Source organism: Amblyraja radiata, chromosome 25 (genome assembly GCF_010909765.2).
Source record: "Amblyraja radiata isolate CabotCenter1 chromosome 25, sAmbRad1.1.pri, whole genome shotgun sequence".
Taxonomy (NCBI): domain Eukaryota; kingdom Metazoa; phylum Chordata; class Chondrichthyes; order Rajiformes; family Rajidae; genus Amblyraja; species Amblyraja radiata.
In genome coordinates this window covers 6,009,390-6,020,418 of record NC_045980.1, presented here as the reverse complement: position 1 = coordinate 6,020,418, position 11,029 = coordinate 6,009,390, and the positions used below count along the sequence as shown (strand labels likewise).

At 42.9% G+C, this 11,029-nt stretch overlaps 1 long non-coding RNA gene across 1 annotated transcript; it reads left to right on the top strand.

The window, feature by feature from the left end:
- Positions 1-1,020: 1,020 nt before the first annotated feature.
- On the top strand, positions 1,021-10,750 carry LOC116987194. The gene is made up of 3 exons (XR_004415658.1): positions 1,021-1,056; positions 4,842-4,847; positions 10,740-10,750. It is a non-coding gene; the product is annotated as an uncharacterized LOC116987194 (long non-coding RNA).
- The last annotated feature ends 279 nt before the right edge of the window (positions 10,751-11,029 follow it).

The window sequence follows — 11,029 nt, the reverse complement described above, 5'->3', positions numbered from 1 at the left end:
AATGACTGGGATAGAGAACTCCAAATTTCTCTATCTATAGAGAAATGGGAGAGGATTCTTCAATTAGTTAATACTTCCTCAATGTGTGCAAGACACGCTTTGATACAATTCAAAGTGGTTCACAGAGCTCATATGTCAAAAGATAAGTTAGCTCATTTTTATGGTCATATAAATCCTACCTGTGACAGATGTAATTCTGAAGTGGCCTCATTGACTCGTATGTTTTGGTCCTGCCCACTTTTGGAAAAATACTGGAAATAAATTTTTGATACTATTTCTGTAGTTTTAGGTATTGATTTACAACCTCATCCTATTACTGCAATTTTTGGGCTTCCAATGTTAGATTCTATTCATCTGTCCCGTTCCGCCCATCGGCTGATTGCTTTTACCGCATTAATTGCCAGAAGATCTATTTTATTTAAATGGAAAGACTCTAATCCTCTGACCACACTCCATTGGTACTCTGAAACAATGTCATGTTTAAATTTAGAAAAAAATTAGGAGTGACATTGTTGAACCCTTGGTTAAATTTGATAGGGCTTGGGGAAGATTTATTCAACATTTTCATACGACATAAATTGTGTCCTCTCCAACTGTTATAATAATTATTTTACCTTCACACGGTGGAACGGACTTGACGACAAACAGGGACTTAAATTGTTGAAATTCTTCGCAGCCCAGATTCTGTTTTGCTTTTTTTTTCTAGTTTAGGGGAGTTTTGTTTTTTTCCTTTTTTCTCTTTTTTTCTTTTTTTTCTTCTTATCTTTTTGTTTATATATATATATAAGTTCTCTTTTAAACACTTAACTATATTTACATAGAGACCGGGAGGTCTATATTCAATGTGTATTTTGACACTGGACTCATATTTAGGTTATACCTGTTATTAATCTAATCGTGATCCCTATGTATCAATATTATTGTTATGTTTATCATTATTTTGTTGTTGTTTTGTTTTTGTTTTTGAAAAAAACAAATTAAAAGATTTTATAGGAAAGAAAGGATTGGAATGTGGGAGTTTTGTTTACAATACAGTCAAACACATGCATCCTTGTTGTTGAGGAGTAAGTCTTCTGGTCCACCTTTGATCAAGATCAAGATCAAGATCTAGATCAAGATACATTTAATTGTCACATGTGCCAGATGGCACAGTGAAATGAAATTCCCATACAGCCATACAATAAAAATAAAGAACACAACACACTATAGAATTTGACATAAAACATCCCCACACAGCAGAATCCAAGTTTCCCACTGTGTGGGAAGGCACCAAAGTCAGTCTCTTCCTCCACTGTTCCTCGTGGTCAGGGCCTCCCCAAGCCCTCCGCAGTTGCAGCTACGGGCGGCCCGATGTCCAGGACCGCTCGCCGGGGTGATACTAGTCCGACGTCGGGGCTGCGGGACGTCCTCAGCGGCATGAACACCAGAGTCGGCCCCCTCCTACCGGAGTCGGCGGCTTCCAAAGTCCGCAGGCCGCGCCGGGTGGAGACTGCTGCTGTAGACCCTCTGCAAGGCGCCCCAGGACTCCACGATGTTGTTCAGCGCCGCCCGCGTTGGAAGCTCTCCGCACCAGAGCTCCACGATGCTGGAGCAGCGGCCCAACGCTCCGGAGCTCCAAACGGCGACCCAGTTAGGCATCGCCCGCTCCGCGGTAACTCCAGCGCTGCGCCACCGCTGTAGCAGCCCCGGTCCGGTTCCCGGTCCCCGGCAGGAAAGGCCGCTCCGATCCAGCTGGTAGGCCGCGAGGTGGGGGGCGAGGACGCGACTCGGAGAAATAGTCGCGTCCCCGCCAGGAAGAGACTGGGAAACGGTTTCCCCCTTACCCTGCCCCCCTCCCCCACATAGAAAAGTAAAAGTTCCCCCCAAAACAGACTTTGGACTAACTGAAAATTTAAAAAAAGATAGAATGACAGACAGGCTGTAGGTAGAGGCTGCTGCCAGTGCAGCGCCCCTAGAGGACAGCGCCCCTAGAGGACAGCGCCCCTAGAGGACAGCGCCCCTAGAGGACAGCGCCCCTAGAGGACAGCGCCCCTAGAGGACAGCGCCCCTAGAGGACAGCGCCCCTAGAGGACAGCGCCCCTAGAGGACAGCGCCCCTAGAGGACAGCGCCCCTAGAGGACAGCGCCCCTAGAGGACAGCGCCCCTAGAGGACAGCGCCCCTAGAGGACAGCGCCCCTAGAGGACAGCGCCCCTAGAGGACAGCGCCCCTAGAGGACAGCGCCCCTGGTGACTTGACAATACTGGCAGCCTCCAGAGTTTTGATTGTTTCTTTGAGGACATGATTGTCAAATTCGAGGTGTCTCACATCCTCTTCCCTGTCCTTTAGTTTTTCCTGAACTTTCCTGTACTGGTGAATTGAAACAGTTTTCATCTTTTTCTTACTGCCACGAACCTTGAGCAATTGTCTGTGTGCTTTTTTAAGTCCCAAAAACTCTGCCTTGGTCTCAGCACACTCTGGTGCAAAAGTATTCCCACGTAATTTGGTTTTGAGTTCCTGAATCTTTCTGTCCTTTAAATCTATTTGGTTTTGCTTTCTCTTTAAGGCTTGATTAACCACACGTTTTGGAGTTTTCAACTGTGCCCTAAGTTCACTGATCTTTGTGCGATACCTTTGTGCAAGAGCGACCTTGGATGTGGACAGAAAGTTTAGACTTCTCTTCGTTTTCTGTTTCCTTGGTGAAAGACTTAGAAATTCTCTGCTACCTCTTGTTGAAACACTATTGGTTCAGGTGAGGCAGCTGCTGTTGTTGGCGTTGCTAGATTCAGTGGAGGATGCAGACTATGACTATCATCGCCCATGTCCTCAGTGTCTTGAAATATGGGCACTTGGCTTTCGGCTGATGTCAAGGATTCAATATCTTGAGCACCAGGCGGTGGAATGTCATCTAAAGAAATGTGTTGACTGCCTTCTGGAAGTTTAAAAGTTTCATCACAATTTTCATAAATGCTCCAAGTTCCTTGGGATTGCTGAGTTTTTTAAACTTAAGCAAAGTCCGATTAATGAGAGTCCTCACCTTTGAGTTAACAGCAGCACATGAATAGCTTTCTGCATCCGACAAAGAGAAATGTGAACTCAGCAATTTCTCAGTTTCAGACAGACTTTTTCCAAATGAAGTACAAGATGTGTCCATTTTTAAGATCCCTCTTAGACTCGGGCATGACTGATAAATTCACTTCAAGGTGAACTCTAGCTATGCCTGGCTGGGCTTTTGGATTGACAAATTTGCATTTCTTCGTCAGAGACATCTGTTTAAAATGTAAAGAAAAAAAAACACTTAACAGCATTAACAGAAACAAGTTATTATTTGCAGTTTTAGAAAAAAAGGTAGAAATGATAAAGTTAAAGGCTAAAACAAATAGTAAATACCCAACAAAAAACTCATATTCATCGGTTTAATCAAATCAATTCAATTCATCTAATCAATTCATCTATTCATCTAAATTCAATTACTAGATCAAAGCGTCTAGCCATTTCTGAAAAGGCTAACATTTTTAAATAGCCTAAATATCCAAATAACAAATAACAAACTGATCCCATTCACACAAGAATTCACAATATAATATGATTTTTAAATCTCTCTTTGTCATGAACTTATGTGCCAAATGGAAGGAATTTAATGTTCAATTCCCATAAATTAATCCAGAAACATCCACTCTCAAGATAATCAAAATCATTATTTTTTGCACAATACATCTGACTAAATCTGTACTGTGGATATTTAGAATGAAAATATTGGTCATGGATGGACAATAACACAAAATATAGATGATTTAGATGTTCTTATGACATGATTGTGCAAAAAAATAATGAATTTGATTATCCTGAGAGTGGATGTTTCTGGATTGTGGTCGATTGGAATGTTGCCGTTGCCATATATTTTAAGCCCATATCGGCAGGCAAGACACGGCCAATTCGTATGGGGCCTAAATAATATTTTCGCATCATGATTAGAATGAAGCCACGCCAAAAAGCAAGATAATATTTTAAATAAACAACATACCTTTTGTTTTGTCCTGATCTTGAGATCCGTGATGTTGAAGGCATTGAAGGTGTTAGAAGTCGCTTTTTACTTCAATCCAGCGATTAAATCGTCCAACAATTTTTTTTTAAACGAACCGGGAATGGAAGCCCGAACGGTTTTTCTTCATCAGCTAGCAGCCTGAGGAAATCCCTCTCCGACAACCAATACAAACCTGCATTTTAATCCCGCCCCGCCCCCCCCCCCCAAAGCCTCCGGAGTCGCATGCACAGGCAGTGGCAGATCTGTAGCACCGCTGATGGTAGGTTTTGTAACAATGCCACACTTAGCCTACAAACCTGTATGTCTTTGGAATGTTGGAGGAAACCAAAGAACCCGGAGAAAACCCACGCAGGTCAGGGGGAGAACTTACAAACTCTGTTAGGATCGAACCCGCGTCTCTGGCGCTGTAAGATAGTAACTCAACCGCTGCGCCACCTTTCTGCCCCTGTTAGATAAAATATAGTTGAAATAACATATTACATTTTTTAAAGTTTAAAATCACCTATGTTGATAGAATTATAGTACACATACATAAAATTAGTTTTTGAGATGGGGTTTGCAAGAGAGCAATTATATCTCAGCACAACATTGAAAATTAAATGAAGTACAAGAGTTTCAGGATTTGCACTCAAAGCACTCAAGGGATGTCTTGAATCCAGATACCCAGAGCTGTGATCTGCTGCACCACTGTGCTTCCCTTGCTTAGTTTAAAGATACAGCATGGAAACAGGCCCTTTGGCCCACTGAGTCCACACTGACTAGCAATCACACATACTACACACTATAGTATGTAGTAAATTGTGAACTGTGACCTCCAAGTTCAAGGTCAACTTCGACCGAGCAATGATCAAGCTCTTAATCACTGCACAACCCTAACCATTATCTCAGCAACTAGGATCTTCAATGGACTTTGTACTATGGACATTAGCTCTGCACTATCATGGTCTGCTTACCCTGTATTAACTATTACTGATTTAGTGTGTTATTTATTGTACATATTTTTGTGCATTTTGCATTAATGTAGCAAGTAAGAATTTTATTGTTCCATTGCAGTGCATAGGACAATTAAACATTCTCGATTCTTAACTCATGAAATATTTTAGCAACCAGTACTTGTCAAAGACAAAACAAAATCTTTTACTCACTCTGTGCATAGTTTTCAGTACTTTCAATTCCAAGCACTAGTATAATTGCAGGCATTGATCCAAACCTGATGATGATCCCAACAATAAATGCTATATCTTTAATGTAGAAATATGCACCAGAGCTCGTCACAAACAATCGACTGAGAAAGAAATAGATTCTGATGGAAGGACATACTCGGGTGGTGAACTAAAGCCTCAGTCATTTCGATTGAGGAAATTATGACTGATCTTTGAGCAAGCAGACTATCAGCAAAAATGCAATGGAGAGGTTGAAAAAGCTGTTGGAGATACCTGGTGGGCCAAAGGGCCTGTTTCCATGCTGTTTCAATCAATCACGAAGGACCTACCTCTGATCAGATTAACAGTGCCTAATTCACCACAGACCAAAATCAATCAATCTGATGCCTTTCTGCTCAGTATTGTTCAGTCTCAGCCTTGACTTAGGGTTCAGGAAACCTTGCAATGTAATAGAGACTTTTGTAACCCTTATCTTTTATGCAAAAGTTATGTGCCTCCTTCTTTATCGCAATGAAAGCTAAAATGCTTTTATTCAACTTTATTTCCAGTTAGGCCAAAGAGTAATGCATATTTCGATAAATGTAAAGCTGAAGGTATTAGGAGGCAGAATTTGTTTTTTTCTGGCTCTCTGCTGCCATCTTCCTGGATTCCTCACTGCACAACCAATGGTTCTAGGGACCAATGTGAAAATTAAAACGTATTCCATCCTATCTGCCTTTAATGTAGGCCAGGTATCGCAGCTTACCCTAAGGTATTTTATTCTTTTAATTACTTCACAGGAAAATTCACTTAAAACTGCAAATCATCAGCAGCAGACTGGGACATTTCAGTTTGGAACAGACCGACAACCTATATTACTTATGAATATTGAGTTCTCTAATTCCATCCTAGTCGTCCTACTAGTTTCACTGTCGTCCTGCTTAGTTTCACTGTTCCTATCCCCTCGCTATCACCTATTCCACAGCCAACAATGGACCATTGTTGGCTCCATCTCTCCTTGATCATCGGCGCTGGCTTTGATGTGTTCTTTATTCATTTGTTCTTTGTACCTTTTCACACCTCTAGTTTCCCTCTCCCTGACTCTCAGTCTGAAGTAGGGTCTCAACCAAAAAGATCACCAATGCCTTCTCTCTAGAGATACTGCCTGACCCGCTGAGCAACTCCAGCATTTCGTGTCTGTCTTCGGTGTAAACCAGCAGTTCCTTCCTACACAGAGAATAATAGTTCACAGATATCTTCAAAATTATAAAATGGTTCATCGGTTGGATACGGAGATATGGAGGAGCTTCTCATTTGCAGGCGCGCAAAACAGGATCATATGAATCTGAGCACATGCCCCAGAGAATCAATGGCATTGATACAAAAGCTCATTTATAAAGCATTAGAAAATGAACTGCATTTTAGTTTAGTTTAGTTTAGAGTTACAGCGTGGAAACAGGCCCTTTGGCCCACTGCCACGACCAGTGATCCCAGCACAATTTTACATTTAAACCAAGCCAAGTAATCTACAAACCTGTATGTGTTTGGAGCGTGGGAGGAAAACAAAGATCTCGGCGAAAACGCACGCGGTCACGGGGAGAACGTACAAACTCCATACAGACAAGCTCCCGTAGACAGGATCAAACCCAGGTCTCTGGCGCTGTAAGGCAGTAGCTCTACCTCTGTACCACTGTGCTGGCCTTCATCTGACCGTCGTTGAAGGAGCGAGAATTTGGGTGGCATTTCCTTTCAATAAGACAGCTGAAAAATGGGGCCAGTATCTGATGCTATGCAGTTTAAAGTAAATATTCCTGTCAGTAATGGAAATAATGAAATACTTTAGGTTAAGGTGAGATATCTTGAAGGGGTTGAAGCAGAAAGCATTGGCACCTTTAAGGAGGGTAGGTCGGGTGCCAGATGGGAAGTCGCCCAGTCCAGTTAGACAGAAGAGCCAGTTACTATGCTGTGGATTCCTGAAACACTCTCTACCTCTTTGGTGGCCCTCGGACTATCCTTGATGGGGCTTTGCTGGCTTTACCTTGCGCTAAATGTTATTCCCTTATTGTGTATCTATACACTATAAATGGATCGATTGTAATCATGTATTGTCTTTCTGCTGACTGGCTAGCACACAACAAAAGCTTTTCACTGTACCTCGATACATGTGACAATGAACTAAACCTGGAAACACACAAGGCTTATGTTCTATGATTCACTTTGTATAATATTTGATTTGTATTAAAATCCTCATAGCAATTTGTTCAGTAATGTTTAGGCTTAAGCTAAGGTTACTATTGTCACTTGTGAAGAGGTACAGTGAAAAGCTTTGTTTTGTAAGCTATCCAATCAATTCAGATAATACTAGATGTCATAAAACCAGAAGGCCACAAGACATAGGATGAAATAGGCCATTCGGCCCTTCGAATCTTCTTTGCCATTTGATCATTGCTGATCTATTTTTCCTCTCAACACTATCCTCCCCGTAACCTTTGACACCCTTACTAATCAAAAACCTACCAATCTCTGCTTTAAATGTACCCAAATATTCCACAGATTCACCACTCTCTGACTAAAGAAATTCTTTCTCATCTTCACTCTAAAGGTATGTCCTTTTATTCTGAGGCTGTGTCCTCTGGTTCAGAGTCTCCCACTAGTGGAAACATCCTCTCCACATCCACTCTATCCAGGCCTTTCATTGTAAGGTAGGTTGCAGACAACAATAAACTACCTTAGGGGCTCCAACTCCAGATTTTCTTGAGGTTTACTCCTGGAGCCTTTTCTATGACTGGATATGGCCACAAGGCAGTGGTGGTTTTAAATCAGAGTATTCCCTCTCCGAGATGGATTGCCTTCCCAGGCTGACGAGCCCCATCTGCCCGAGACTCGTGGGGGTGGGACTGTCTACCTTCCCGTGCAGGTCTTGGCTTAGACATTAAGGATAATGCCAATGCACTTTGGTGAAATCGTTGCGTGGTTTTTTTTACACCCACTGATGAGGACAGAGAGTTTAATGCCTTAAAAATTACAACAAATGTTGTCCTTAATTATTATTAAGGGTATTATGCTGATGAATGAAAATGTGTTTTATTACTGAGTGTAATAGGAGACAGCACGGGCTAGCCAAATTGGGAGAATTCAATGTTAATGCCATAAGGACGCAAGGACCCCAGACGGAATATGAGGTGCTGTTCCTCCAATTCTCCCAATTTGGCTAGCCCGTGCTGTCTCCTCCCCTTCCTTAACCCTCTAGCTGTCTCCTCCCACCCTCCCATCCGCCTGCCCTCGGGCTCCTCCTCCTCCTCCTCCCCTTTTCCTTCTTTCTTTCCCCACCCCCCATCAGTCTGAAGAAGGGTTTTGGCCCGAAACGTCGCCTATTTCCTTCGCTCCATAGATGCTGCTGCACCCGCTGAGTTTCCCCAGCAATTGTGTGTACCTTCGATATTCCAGCATCTGCAGTTCCCTTTTGAACACTTAATCTACAAACCTGTATGGCTTTGGAGTGTGGGAGGAAACCGAAGATCTCGGAGAAAACCCACATGCTCACAAGGAGAATGGACGAACTCCATACAGACAGCACCCGTAGTCAGGTTGAAACCCGGGTCTCCGGCGCTGCGAGCGCTGTAAGGCAGCAACTCTACCGCTGCGCCACCATGCTGATCCTGCCAATTCTTCTTTGATTTTGTCTCTGCACAATGGGAGGAGCTTTCAAAGGAAATAAATTAATGTGACTTCCCTCTTGTCTTAATTCTTGGACAAAATGTACCAACCTGTGATAGAATATTGTGAACTGTGGACTCAGTGAACAATTGGTGTCTTCCAACGGAATGTCACCTTTGCACACACATTCGTGCATAAATTACAGCCTGCCGCCTCTTAGACACTAAATTAAAATTCTGACTACCCTGTTGACTAGATGTATGTGATCATCATGCATTATTTTCAAGAGTTCTTCCCCAGATACTTATCTCTCAAGCCATATCAAAGCAGAAGGCATCACTTATAGGATGAGGCAAGTTGACCTTGGAGACAATCCTGTTACGACAATTCAGCGTTATTTTTCTCCATTCACCTTGTCCACATAATAAAAAGTTGATGTGTGCAGTTTGCATGTGTACTAGGCGGGCACAAAGCAACGATGGAGAGATGAGGGCAGCCCTGCTATAATACTAATTTGGCACCGCATTGTACCATGATTCTGCACCGGAACATCTGCCAACATTAAACCCCCCAAAGGACTCTCTCAAAATGAAGATGTGAAAGAATAAATTAGTAAACAAGGATTTTATTATAACACTAGGATCAATACGTCTTTGTGCTCACCCAAACATTGAATTTAATTGCAATTAGCTACTGTCTGGAAACCTGCTGGCAGTGAGAACTGATGGAAGGTTCACGTATCAATATTGGAGGATGTTCAGATTGGGTTTGATCGTGATTCTTCCTCAGTCAAGAAGTCCTCCAAATCATAGAGTGCCAGCTGGCACTGGGCTGGCCAGCGGTGTCCGGACCGGCCACCATTTCCCACCTCCCCATGGTCTCAACCCGAAACGTCACCTATTGCTTTTCTCCAGAGATGCTGCCTGACCCGCTGAGATACTCCAGCTCTTCCTTCACCCAGAACATGAAAGACATGTCTCAAAACAGACTGGGCTCCATGCCACAAGTGTCCCAGACATTGTAACCCCCCGACTCACCTTACAAACACCCCCTGATGAACATTGCTGTTGGCATTAGCTTTTTAAATCATTTTTAAGTCTCTGATAGTCAACGAGATTTGGAAACTGTTCAAATGTAATGCTGAGGCTCTATAAGGCACTGGTCAGGCCGTATTTGGAATATCGTGAGCAATTTTGGGCCACCACATCTGAGGAAGGATGTGCTGGCTTTTGAGAGGGTCCAGAGGAGGTTTACAAGAATAATTCCAATCAGGAGTCAGTGGGTTAACATTTGATGAGCGTTTGACGGCACTGGGCCTGTACTCGTTGGAGTTTAGAAGAATGAGGGAGAACCTCATTGAAACATACAGAATAGTGAAATTGTCCCTAATGTGCACGGAGTGGATGCAAAAGCAGGACTGGAACTGGAACTGGAACTGGAACTGGAACTGCTCCGTTCGATGGTTGATGGTCAGTATGGACGCGGTGAGTTGAAGGACCTGTTTCCAAGTTGTATCTTCCAATCAAACAAGATAAACTTAGAAACATTAAACTGTCAAAGTCGCCACAGCCAGATATAAAAACAACTTTTTTCCACGAGCAGTAGCTCTACTCAACAGCCAAATGTCTGTAGCCTCCTTTTGCTCTGGTATTTTATTTCATTCTTCACATGTTTAAATTATAATGTTTCATTTTTAATTGTCTACTATAATAATAATGGATGGGATTTATATAGCGCCTTTCTAATACTCAAGGCGCTTTACATCGCATTATTCATTCACTCCTCAGCCACACTCGGTGGTGGTAAGCTACTTCTGTAGCCACAGCTGCCCTGGGGCAGACTGACGGAAGCGTGGCTGCCAATCTGCGCCTACGGCCCCTCCGACCACCACCAATCACTCACACACATTCACACACAGGCAAAGGTGGGTGAAGTGTCTTGCCCAAGGACACAACGACAGTATGCACTCCAAGCGGGATTCGAACCGGCTACCTTCCGGTTGCCAGCCGAACACTTAGCCCATTGTGCCATCTGTCGTCCCGCCTACTGTATATCTACTGTATGTTACTTGCGAGCAAAACACCAAGGCAGATTCCTTGTATGTATACATACTTGGCTCATAACATTTATTCAATTTATTCAATTCAATTAAAATCAATTCAATAAAGATTTTTTTTTAATTCAATCACTTGGCTACAGTCAGTGTTT